Below are 14,180 nucleotides of genomic sequence, written 5' to 3' on the forward strand. Positions count from 1 at the left end.
TTATATATTGAGTTCGGTTAAAACAACTATCAATTCAAGAGTGACTGAAAAATTCAAAGAAAAAAATATTTACAGAAGCTATGAGCGATATTCCTCCTCTGCTACTGTTTTAACAACGTCATTATAATTTGTACCAACGCCTTTCTTCGTATAATATAAAATCATACTAAAGTCTTTTGTTTCGACCTTCGGTACCGAAGAATTAATTTATTTGTTAGGTAAAGAACGCTTGATCATTGATATTTTGACAAGGAGCGAATAAGGAAATAAGGAGCGAAACCCAATGTGTTGGTTTTTTGTTGTACCCAAGGTTCACCTCAAAACAACAACCAATACAACACAAAACTAGGAACAACTTGTCAAAACGTTACGTAGGAGAGTAAGTAGTCGAGTATACTTATACCACAAACAAAATAAAATCATAAATATGCCCATACTGTCCTGAATTATACGCAGGACCGACTCCTGCCCGGAACTAACAACTCTACCAATTGAAAAATTATAATAACAATAAAATAGAGGCTTTATTCTGACCCAGGTTTCGAAACAAGGTTCTCTCGGTCAGTACTTGAACAGATTGAACTTTGTAAGTTGTAACTACTAAACTATGGGCGCAGACGAAGGCAGAAGGCAGACGAAGGCGGTTCAGTAGAACTTGGAATAGTTCATTCGAAAGAAAATAACCAAATAAAATCGATCGAGGTAAAAAATTGTTTCTTAATAATATTACTTAGCTGATTCGACCATCAAAACCGAGTGAATGAGAGATATTAATGCTATTTTCGTTGTAATAAATGCTATTTTCGTATATTTACCGCGTAGATATGTGTATATATGTATTATTATAATATAAAAAAGCAGACTCTCCATATTTATTATTTGTTACTTATTGTAATGCTGTATGATTACAAAGAAATAAATAAATAAATAAACATTAAACATATGTACCTACCATACACCTGCAAATAATTACATACCTACTTAAGCTTCAATGTTTCTTATTAGTTTCTATTGAAAAGCGAAAAAAGGAAATAGGTATAACAAATTGATTTCTTAATGGCTCACGTCATTTTCTTTAGAAAAATGTATAGTTTTATGCGACTAGCGAATAATAATAGTTTGTTTCGTCACAGACTAATAATAATATACCTACTACGTATACAAGTTTCGTGGTATGTAACTTGGAAGGAATTTGGTTGCTATTGCGTTTTTTTAATAATTAAGTAGTTAGTTACATAACAAAAAAAAATTTAATATAGGTATATTATTCAGATGTGCTATTTATTAAATAGGTTTGAAGTCGGTGCCAAACACTAAGCACTTAGTATTAAGCCCGTGCACCGACATCAAACCTTTTTAGTAAATAGCACATCTAAATAATATGTCGTAATTAATAATATCAAATCTTTTTTATTTTTTTACTTTTCTGTTTTTGAAGTCGGTTGGTTTTAACGCAGTTATTTTTATTTAATACCTTTTAGTGTATATTTCTACACGAGTCACGAATCAAACGAGCCCAAACTCGATAAAGTTGAGTCATATTATACAGGGTGTAATCGTTAAGTGTGCACAGGCGATTATTCCGTAACTATTACAGATATAAAAAAACTTTAAACTGATATCGAAAGTACTTAACCTAATGAGTAAAAGGGCCATAATAAATTTTTAAAAATAATACGAGAAATATCTAAAAAATTAACTTTAAACCCTCCCATACATTTAGTATGAGATATGAATATCCCATGTACATGGGTTGATCCAAAAGTAATGATAATCAATATTAAACAAGGTCATTACAGTTATAATAATTATGTATTTCTCTAGATAGTCTTCTAACTAGATAATATACTTCGATATTTTTTTTCCTTAACTTAGAAAAAAAAAAAACTTTGACTTCATCTACAAAAACCCCTCAAAATCGGCCATCACTTCGCTGTCGTCTTAAAATTTCTTGTATCGACGGTGTTTCTTGTGCCGAGGTAAGAGATAGAATTAACTAGGAGCTAGATCTTACAAACAGGGTGGGCGTTCAAGCATTTTCAATGCCGACTTTTGATTGGCAGCCATCGCAACTGACGCTTTGTGATCTGGTGCGTTGTCTTGGTGAACCAACATTCAAGACCGAAGTTTGCCATGTCTCTTTTTCTTACTAACCTACCCGCAATCTTTTAATTTGGTCTGTGTAGTAAGAGCCCTGTGTAGTAGTGGCTACCTTCTTAAAATATTCCACATTTCTTCAGCGTCCCAAAAAACTACGGCTTTAATCTATCCCACTAATTTTCACTTTGAAAATCTTCACCGTCACTTTGGAAGCTCGCATCCAGGCCATTGATTGTTTCTTGGTTTCAGCATAAACATGGTGAACCCAGGTAACGCCCATGGTCACAAATCGTGACAAAAAATTATCCTGATCTCATTAAAAATTTAGAAATTCACCCTCTAAATGTCGAATCGTTGTTTCTTCTTTTCGTCGGGAAACATTCTGGCTCGCACTGTTCACATTAAAATTAATCTTGATACTTGGAAACGTGGCCTGTAGATATAATTTTTTTGTGATAACTTAGTGATTACATGAGCAAGCATAAAACATTTATTTTATATTTTTATTTGCACAGGAAATACCCAATTATCATTACTTTTGGATCAACAAAATACATTTAATATGAAAGATTTTAGCTTTTTTTTGTTTTTTTGGTTTTCTGCTTTAATTACTTCGCAAATTTGGAGGGAAGTTCATTTAGAAACTGTAAATAGACCTCCTCATTGTATTGCACAATAAGGACGTCACTTCGAAAATCTACTATGAATACAAAATGTATGGGAAATAAATTGTATGGGAGCGTTTAATGTAACATTTTTGGTTATTTCTCGTTTTATTTTTAAAAATTTATTATGGCCATTTTACTCATTAGGTTAAGTACTTTCGATATCAGTTTAAAGTTTTTTGATATCTGCAATAGTTACGGAATAATCGCTTGTGCACACTTAACGATTACACCCTGTATAACTGAGTTCCTATGGCCACTTTCCGATTCCATCATCAAAATATCAGCTCTATGTCATGATAATGTCACTACTCACTAATGTTTCATCGCTATCCAATTTACATATTACGTATACAAAATTTCAGCTCAATCGGTTACCGGGAAGTGAATCAAAGTTACTTGCTACATTTCAATTAAGTCATCGAGTACAGACAAAAATGCTCAAAAAACTACTGGGCCTATCCAGTTAAAATTTTTATGGGACCAATTCGACACCATCCCGCATCGAACAAAAAAGAATCACGTAAATCCTTCGTAAATCGGTTCAGAAACCTCGGAGTAATCGGTGTACATACATAAAAAAATATTCCGGCCGAATTGATAACCTACTCCTTTTTTTTTTGAAGTCGGTTAAAAAAATGTCTACACTCCGGGGAGAAAAGCTACTAGATAATAAAAACCTTTTTGAAAACTAACTAGGAATAATATGAGTAGCGACATCTTTAGTTAATTTTATGGCAACATATTTGATTTTAGTGACATCTAGGAAAAAAACCGTAAACAGTAAAGGTTACACACATTATTTATTATAGATGTCGCTAGTTTTTATAAAATGTTTACTATCCACCTACCAATACTTACGATGATTGCAGATTATCGGCTATTCAATCTGTAAAAATAATTTTTATTGTTTCCATGACGTATATTAAACATAAACGGGATTTTTTCATAAACATGCCTACGTATATCTTTTTGGGTAAGGTCTTTCGAGCTGTTTAAATTTAATTTTTTTCCCCGTAGGAGGAGTTTTAAGATAAAAATGAGTCTATGTGTGCGTCCACACTGAATGCGCGGTGGCGGCGGCCTAGGCGGGCGCGACGAGCGGGCGCTCGCGGTGGCCACACCGACGCGCGAGCTCAAGTAGCGGTTCGACGTTTTTCGGGTGTTGCAAACTTTGGACGATTTGCTATTTTTACTGGACAGTCCGATTTTGAGATGAGATCATTATAGAAGTTGTACACGAAATAAATAAAACAGAGGAATAACGGGTGAATCTTATATGAAGAATTGAGATTATACTGATTACTGTGGTGTATAAAAGTGTTTTAGATTGAATCGCACTTAAAAATAAAGAAGTTTCACTTCAACAATTAAGTACTTATTTACCGCTATTTTACGAAAAACAATAAAGGATATAATATAAGAAGTCGAGCGACAAGACCGAACTGGTTTGATACCCCCGCCGTCCGCGCATTGGGTCGCTTGCTAACTAGGCCCGTAGTGTGGCCAGAACGCGCGGATAGGAGAGTTTGAAAACTACGCGCGCTGGCTCGCTCATTACCATCGCACTAGGCTTCCGCCATAGTCATTTCAATGTGGACGCAAAGGCGCGTTTCATACGTTTGATATTTCGCGCCCGCCGTCGCAACCGCGCTAGGCTCGCAGTGTGGACCTGCACTATAACGTCAGACCTGACAACACAATACACAAGACAGTTTAGGTCCTAAAATGTAGCGTGTACAATGCAGGTCAAATTTGAGCTTACCGCTTACTTATCAGTTATCAGGCGTAACGGTGGTTAAGCGCATACGCAGCGTTGTGACTAAAAAAGTTGTTTTTTACTGTAACGTCAGACCTAAGACAATTTAGGTCCTAAAATGTAGCGTCTACCAATGCAGGTCAAATTTGAGCTTACCCGCTTAATAATTATCAGGCGAAAAGGTGGTCAACGCAGCGTTCTGAATAAAAAAGTTGTTTTTTACTAAATTTAATCAAAATAATTAAATTTATATTTTTGCATTCTTTGCGTTTTGATTTTATACATATTATAAATTGTTTATTTTTTATAATTAACACTTAAAAATGTTAAATGATTTATCATACGCGCATGCGCTCGCAAAATGCATCGATACCTACTAGTGAGTAGTGATTAAAGTCTGGAATAATTTTAAAATTTCAACAAGTATCTGTAATCAGAGAAGTACTATATTACTTACTTGCTCTGTGTCAGAGAAGCAGCTTAAAATTCATAATAAAACATAATATGCACATACAACATTAAATAACACTCATACAGAGCCACACAGAGCTATACGCCAGATTAATGGAGCACGAATATAATTAATAGAGAAACCAATTACCAAATATAAATGTACCAAAAAGCAGTTTTTTTTATATTTTTATAATTTTCAAAGATTACATTTTAAGAAGTCATTTTTATTAAAACATAACAATGGCAAAAAGGTCAGTCTTGTTGCCAAAAAGGACAAAAAAAAGTTATGACGTCGACCAATGACAATTCATTTGGCGGTAAACTCTGTAAAAAAGTAAGTTTTTTTTTCTACCGTCTATTGATTAATTTTATTATTTGCTTTTCATTGTTACTGTGTGTACGTATAAGCTAACTAGCGGTAACTTGTGCGTGCGAGATTTTTCTAAGTTTCTGGTAAGTACATAATATGTATAATACCTAATTATTACATATAAATATTTATATTTACATATTAACTCAATGACGCAGCATTTAAGTAAAATACCGACATATGAATACATATTTCATGAGTGATAATAAAATGAAGTGAAATAAATTTATTTGGCTACAAATTACTAAAGTAACACATTAATTAATGTGCATGGAATGTACAAATGTGTGCAACCTATCTTATTTCCTATGTATTTTTCCACAGCTCGTTATAAGAGTCCCAATTTTTAATTATAGGTATATATATTTTTATAACAAACTTGCTCCTAAGAATCCAACAAAATGAGGGTAGTCTTTATATCTATGCTTCAATTAAGTACGTTAGCAAACTAAATTCTGAAGAAATGCACATTATCCACATCATCACTTGTATTTTTTTTTAAATTTACCTTGATAGTAAAATCTGTTCCATTTTCAGAACAGCAGAGTTAAAATTACAATTCTAGCAATGGTTTCAGTGGTAGCAATGAACCAGCATGAGCATTACATGCCCATGATACTTCTGCATGATGTATGCAGGTAAACCATATTTTGGCTTTAATTTGCAATTATCACCCAATAAATATTTAAGAATACCATCAGTGGCCTGTGTCATATTATAAAACAATACATCATACAATAACTGTAACATAAAGACATTGAAACATTTGCTACTTATGTATGAATCAATATGGACCACCTGTTGTGCTCTTTTGTTGACAGATTGCTTGTTTATATTTGTACTTGTTTCTGGGGTGTACAATAGACGATTCTTGAATTTGAAACTTAGATTAAATACCTAGACGGTGTTTATATGGGTTGCTAAATTTCAATAGTGTAGACTGTAGAGTAAGATTAATTGTATTAAGCAAAGATCTATAATGATACAATGTGTTTTTTGCTTTGCCATACAATATTAAATTAATAAAACATTAACAATAAAGTAAATGAAAGAAATATTTGGATATGGCCCTGTCTGATTTGTGTATTAAGATTTTGGCCACCTATGATAATTATGTCTCGGTAGAAATACTGAATTTGATTTTATATTGCAGCTGCATCTTATTTAAGGTTTATTACATAAAAAGAAATGGTATTGACTTAAATAACATGTTATAGTGTGAAACACTGAAAATAGTTATTTGCAGATACATTGATATCGATCAAATGGACCTTGCGTTTAATGATATGAAATAGGCCACATTTGAAGTAAAGTCATAGTTCTTTTCCACTGTTTACTGGGGATAAGCTTGATTCTGATTTATCAGACTTATTGTGTACTTTGAACTTTTATTTTAACATCAAAAATCAATATTTACAATAACCGGAGGATAGCCAGATTGGAAATTTGAGGATATGGATTCCAATTGTTAACATTGTATGTTATGTGTACTCTTGTAATAAATTAAGAGAGCCTGTTTGTTTACTCTCAGAGTGCATCTTCAATACTGTTACATAGAAATTTGAATAGAACAAGCAATCAATCGAGCAACCCGCAAAACTAGAAATCAAAACTTAACATTTTAGTTCCATTTATAGAAAAATATTGATGTTTTAGTAGTTATAATTTAGACAAAATTTTTGTATTGTTTATGTTTCAGTTGTTTCATAATCGACTTGCCACAACTGTATAAGAACAATATGATGAAGATATGCTCCCAAGTGGAATTGGCTCACTGGTTCTATTTAGATTATTACTGCGCCATGGAAAATACTCCTCTGCGTCCGTGTGGCATCAGGATATTTGCTGCACACGTTTTTCAGGTAAATCTCTTTTCTAAGGCAGTTTTGGTTAATGTAACTTGATGTCAAGAGTAACTTAAAGGCAAATAATCAAATAATGTGTAGAGTCTGCAATCTTTTTTTTTTTTTTTTGGGAACAATTTGGGAACATTATTTTAACACACTTTTATTTGCTTTACCTGTATGATTGTATGTGTATGTTTGCATGTTGGTATGGACTGTTAACTGGTTGTATATAAAGCGCTTTTCAATGTACATTAATCAAGGATTGGGTACAAATACACTAATTTAGGTTTAGAGTAAGTTATACCAAAGAATTTACAATGCACTTATTCTAATCTTTCTTCTATGTAGGAACTGCTTTCTCAACCGGTGGTAAATACTGCTGTTAGACGTAACTTTTGATTTAATATTTATTTCATGTCTGAACATGCTTAGCTGTTTCCTTTGTCTCGTGGCGCATTCGTACGAATCGTGTCTAGGGGCTCGGACGTTGTTTATATGACGTTTGACCCAACTACCCTCACTTTACTAATAGTCGTTGACTCGCTGCGATTTGTTATCAACTACCTACATCAATTAGGTAGAATATGTAAGTATACGTGAGTATGGTAGAATCGTAGTACATTCTTATTACATCCAAACTATTAATATTTAACCCAGCCTTGCGTGTTATTTCTTAGTTCTTACACTATATTATTTATTTCACAATTTAAAAAAGCCTTGTTAAATGAATGTTTGAGTTTGAATTTAAATATGACATGGATTACCTATATTATGAACTAATACAAATATTCATAGTCAGTTTTTAAGTTTAGTATATTTATGATTGGAAATATTTACTTAGTTTATTAGCTAACCTTTCAATAATTAAAGTAGTTTGTTAACTCTTTTTTAAAATTATATTACGATATTTTCAACTGACTTTAAAAAGGAGGAGATTCTCAATTCAATTAGGTATATTTTTAACGAATTTTTTGGTTTGTTGCCTCGGAATTTTCAACTAGATGAACCGATTTTGATAATTATTTTTTATTTGAAAGCCTTTTTGACCGAAGGGAAGCACCCTTCGGTCTGATTTAAATTTGATTTAGTTGGGGGTTTGGGTACTTTTGTATGGGCTAGCGGCGTCGTGATGACATTTCGCGGCCAGTGATGAAACTGTGATATTTTAAAAGAGCAATGTGAAGACGATTCAAAAGTGCTTCTAGAAGAAGTCTAATTCAATAAATAAATGTTAGAGTTTGTTTGTTTGTTTGATAAAACAAAATCTCTGCCGTCTGTCTACCCCTATGCATGCTCAAATCTTTTAAACTATGCAATGGTTTTTGATGTGGTTTTTTATATTTATAGAGTAGTTATTGAGGAAGGTTATATAATTTGTTAACAATTAGACAATGCGAACGAAGCTGCGGGTGGAAAGTTAGTTTTTAATATAATGTTTTAAACTATGCGAGATTTTTATATATTTTATCTTTAAAGTTGTATACCCAATAATACCGTATATACCTAGGGAAATAACAGTTATTTATATATAAGTATTATAGTTCTTTTTTGGCATCATTTTTTCGGAAGTAATAATATTTTTTAACTTATTTCTTAATAATAATAATTTTTTTTTTTATATCTGTAGGTAGTCTATTGCATATTTTAACTACGCCATGAATTTTTTTTAACAGTAGGTAGTACGGGCTCGATGAATATTGACGCTTCAGGCTTTAGAACATATTTGTCGTTAGTTAGTACCTATAGATTAGAATTTTGCTTCCTTTTAGTTTAAGTCTTGCATGTTCTAGGAAGCGAAAGTGAAGTCTGTACGAATTTTCTTATTTAGCATTTTTCGTATCATATTGCAAGTATTGTAGAAGTAAAAAGAAAGGTATTTTAGCTATTTATTTTGGTCTATATGTGTACTTTGTTGATGTTTGTTTTAGTGGGTGTTCCCTCATATACAAGGTACAAGATAATCTAAGTGGGATTTAATAAAAGAGTTATAAATGGTATATTGACCCGTAGTTTCTTGAGTTTATCTTATTATCATGATATATCGCCGACATGTAACATCAGTCTACCCGCACTTGGCCACCGTGTCCCAGCAGTGGGAACATACATAATATATGGGCTGATGATGATACATATATTACCTATATAAAATGTTTGTATATCCTTTCGCTTATAAAGGATAATTTCAGATAATTTAGCTATGTTTAATAACACAATGTATGCCTTGGTTGCTTCATAGAAATTAAGATTTTTTAATGATATTTTTTAATATTATATTTATTTGCATTTTCAGTACGTGCCATACCTTCGTAAAAACCTGAACCGAGTTCATGAAGTCATAGATAACTGGCGAAATTTTAAGAAGCTAATACCGCGGTTTGGGGCTATATTGTTGGATTCAGATCTCACACATATAGCGCTGGTGCAATCATTTTTTTCCAGAACAACTTGGAGCTTCCCTAAGGGGAAAATTTATGAAGGTGAAATGCATTGGACATGTGCAAGTCGAGAAGTAAGTTCATTTTCTTATTAGAAATTCACAATCACTACATAAAACAAAACAAAAAGTCACTGTTGCTATATGTCCGTCCATATTTAAAACTGCGCAACGGATTTTGTGGTTGTTTTTTTTTATAATTAACCCGCGTTGATATGAGGACGCTGTAGACGACTAACTATCCCTGGCCTTTTCCAAACTCATACTCTGAATCTGGATGAAAATTCAACTGGTATCATAAGCAAGAAGCTTATAATATCTAATACACTGGAGATTGCACTATGAACGTTTACTTGTCACGGGAAGGTATGACCTTGAATGACGCCTGGTTGTTCCTTCATCCCTTTCACACCAACTTGCCAAGTTAGATGTGAAAGGGACAAAAAAATTAATTTAATTTATTTATTCTATAATAATAAATGGATGAACCGATATTGATACACCATATCTAAGAACCAGCGTCGGAAAAATGCTGCCTAACAAAAAAAACCGCATCTAATTCGGATTACCCGTTAGCGATCTATGGTGTCATAGACAGACACACACACATAGACAAACATGGCGAGATTAGCGTGCACAAACATACAGACAAACAGACAATTTTCTTTACTTAAGTTTTGGGTTCGGGAACGATTAAATTATAACACCTGCTATTTTTTTACATATTTTCATTGTACAGACATCACTCTTCTACAATTTTATTATGTGTATTGATGATAATCTACCCGTAGATTAAATTTAACAAAAATACATCAATTATTCTTAATAGATCTTATGTATAAATAGATTGTTTTTAGAGGATCAAATAATTTTATCCCCTTAATTAATGTCTATGTTACCAACAATATATTATATTGTACAAAAGTATAGTGTGTTCTAATTAACTTGTAACAATTTTTCAGGTATTTGAAGAAACAGGTCTGGACATAAGCACACTTATCAATAAGGCAGACTACATCGAAGCAACCATTCCGCGTTCGTCTATATGTAGTAGCAAATATACCTCGTAACACACGGTTTGTACCACGAACTCAACACGAAATAAAAGCCATTGAATGGTTCCCAATAGATTATTTTCCAATAGACAGAGATGACATGAAGGAGAAAGTAAAAATGGGATTCTGCTATAAGTATTTCTATTCGGTACAACCGTTTATTAAACAGATCAGGGCTTGGGTTCAAGCGAATTGTGGAAAATTACATTATCAAATGGTAAATCAACCAATATACACATACTTTAACTTTCTAAGGTTTTAGAGGATAAATTCAAAAGTACCATCAGAGACTACAAGAGCTAAACATGAGTAACTCGCGCCAGATTTTAGTCCTCTTGACGGATTTTGTTTGGAAAAATATTTCCATACTTAATGTTTTTAATTAATTTTTTAGAGGTACCTTCGTGATTTTTTACTATAGAGTAAAATAGCTTTTAGCTCTACTAGTCCCCTTAAAGCGAAAAACGGCCTAGTCAAAATGTCAACTGTATACACCACAAAATGATAGTGGTTTTCAATAGTAGAAAACTTCTTGAATTTGTTATTTTAGGTTTTACGGCATTCAAATGCTTTATAAATATAAATTTATAAAAAATAGAAAACATTCGATCACAAGGCGGAACTCGAACCCGAGTCACAAGTGGCTGAGTTGGTTAGGCATCCGCCCCGATTTGGCGAGAAAGGATGGGGGTTCGAGTCCCGCCTCGTGATCGAATTTTTTCTATTCTTTATAAATTTATATTTAGAAAACTTCTTCTTATATCGCTTTTGTATCACGCATGAAATTAACGTTTGTTAAATTAAATCTAGTTGTAAATATGTACAATGTGCATTTCTATTTAATTTTAATATCTAGAGTAAATAAAGTATTATAAGTTAAATTATTTAAACCTTAAGCTATGTTGGACATTGTTCCTTCAACTTGTATCGTTAATAATAAAGATACGACTGATTAAATATGTATTTTTTTGTTTTGAATCCTGATCTTAGCTACATTTAAAAGTCACATTAGTTCTATTTTTAAATTTTCATGCATAACAAAAGTGCAAACCATTTACATATTTTATATTGCATTTCAAATCAATGTTTATGTGCTTTATATTGTTATTTCGAAAATAACAATACTTGAACCAGAAGGCAGAAGCGTAGCGTGCCTTGGCGGGGCCCCGTATAAAAATTTGTTTGGGGGCCCTTAGGAAGGGTAAAGATTTTCACAAAAGAAAAAAAAATGTTTGCATAAAATTAATGATCTATCTGTCACTTATTCAAAACTTTTTCAAACAATTCAAATTAAATATACACACAGGAGGCCAGAAAATTGCTTTTTTTACTTTTGTCATTTCTGAAAAAAAAAAGGGAAGTTTTTAATAATTTTTGCTTACGCACGTTGGGGGCCCCCTTGGCGCGGGGGCCCCGTATAATTGATACGGCAGATACGGCGGTAGCTACGCCCCTGACTTGAACTTGAATGAAACAATACTTTGACTCCAATGCAGCACTTTTTATTATGAAAATAGCATTCCCCCCGGCTTCGCCCGTGGTACATGCTTACGTTTACTCTCCATAAGAACCATCCTCATACTTCAAGGAATATTATAAAAAAAAATAAATCGGTTCAGCCGTTCTTGAGTTATGCGCTTAACAACACATTTTGCGATTCATATTTAGGGTTCCGTAGTCCGACAAGGAACCCTTATAAGCTTATGGCTTATAAGATCGTTCAGTCCGTCCGTCCATCCGTCTGTCCCAGTCTGTCACAGCACAATATCTTCTACGTTTGTGAACCGTTTTGCATGTATCTTGGTATAAGGATACTTTGGATATAGATCTCAAATCTCAATTTATATAATAAACATTACCCCTCGTGGCCACGACACGTACAAATACATGCAAAATGGGAAGAATTTTTTTTTAAATAGGTAAGAGTATTCATACAACATTATTAATTTTTGTTAGTCTGTAGCCCGTTGTAACGAGTTAGTCTGTTAAGCCCGCCGTAGTATAGTTTCTAGTCTTGGACCTATAAACTTCAAATCAATCACGTACCTAAATAAACATGCGCGAAAACTCTTCACTAAAATTGTTTCGGGTATCTTGTGAAGAATACTTTTATAATTATTAAAAAATACTGTTTTGTTTGTCTCTAGGCTGTTTCTTATAAACTGTGATAACTAGAAAGCTGAAATTTTCACAAATGGTGTATTTCCGTTGCCGCTATAATAACAAATACACATAAATATGTATATATTAACCCATGGTACGAAACTCTTCGTGCGCGAGTCCGACTCGCACTTGGCCGGTTTTTTTATAATATAGAGATAGGCCAAAATCACGAAGTGTTTATTTGCTCGTTATTATCAACAGGGGCGGTAAAATAAACCTTTAGGGTAGTACTATTATATATTATGTGCTTTGGGATATAAAATATTATGACTTATCACCTACACACCAAAACAAATCACTTATAACACAATGTCTATTTACAATGTGTAATGTTCCTAAACAACAAATTACCTACTATATCCGAACTACGAATTTACAATCTAACTGCACACAGCACAACACTGAATATGCATGTATGTAGTTTATTATGAGATAGATTAGAACGCTTTCTAGGTACTAGGAAACATTTTGGTGACCGAATATTAATTAAAGGTAATATAAAAATATCAATAATAAGTAATTACTCAATAATCTACATATTATATATTATAATAATCTTAAATACAGGCGCGGTCCCAGCCTGACATTTTGGGGAGTGTCACGCGGTTGGAAAGGTATGCGACCCCCTCCCCCCCCCCCCTATCGTACTCGTCAAAATCATATTCAATGGAAGTTATAAACAAAATTTTGAGAAAATTTCTATGCATTTTATTATTTTATTTAATTCAATATATACCTATACATATTATATAGTTATATATTTATTATATTTTATAAAAACCTACTTTTTATTATGTTGTATGATCTCTAAAATACATGTTTTAGAAATTTTCCCTTTAACTAACGAATTTATTCTATTCTTTCAGTTTTTATTTGTCTGGGCCGATTTTTCAATGCTTGGATAAAACTAATTCGTCGAATAATGTATAAAACCATAAAAACGTATTCTAATTGCCCGTATTTGACAGTTTACGTGACATTTTAATAATATTATCATCACGGATTATCATGTAATACTTTATTGGACGGATAAGTTTTATCCATGCATTGAAAAATCGGCCCTAAGCCGAATGTCTAAGGGACATACCGCGCGCCATCTATTGAGATGATTAACAACCATCTCAACCAATATGAAACACTTCAGTGAATACAATATAATTGTAACGATGGAACACGACCTTTTTTGTTGAATTTGATATTTTTGGTTTAATGTTATTCAAATGCTTTATAAATATTTTTTCTATTCTTCATAAATTTATATTTATAAAGCATTTGAATGCCATTAAACCAAAAATATAAAATTCATCAATTTTAAAGTTGTCTGTCAAAACCCT

This window comes from Colias eurytheme, chromosome 1, assembly GCF_061535395.1.
Source record: "Colias eurytheme isolate Ceu_HAF_F1 chromosome 1, ilColEury1 Martin Lab GWU primary, whole genome shotgun sequence".
NCBI lineage: Eukaryota > Metazoa > Arthropoda > Insecta > Lepidoptera > Pieridae > Colias > Colias eurytheme.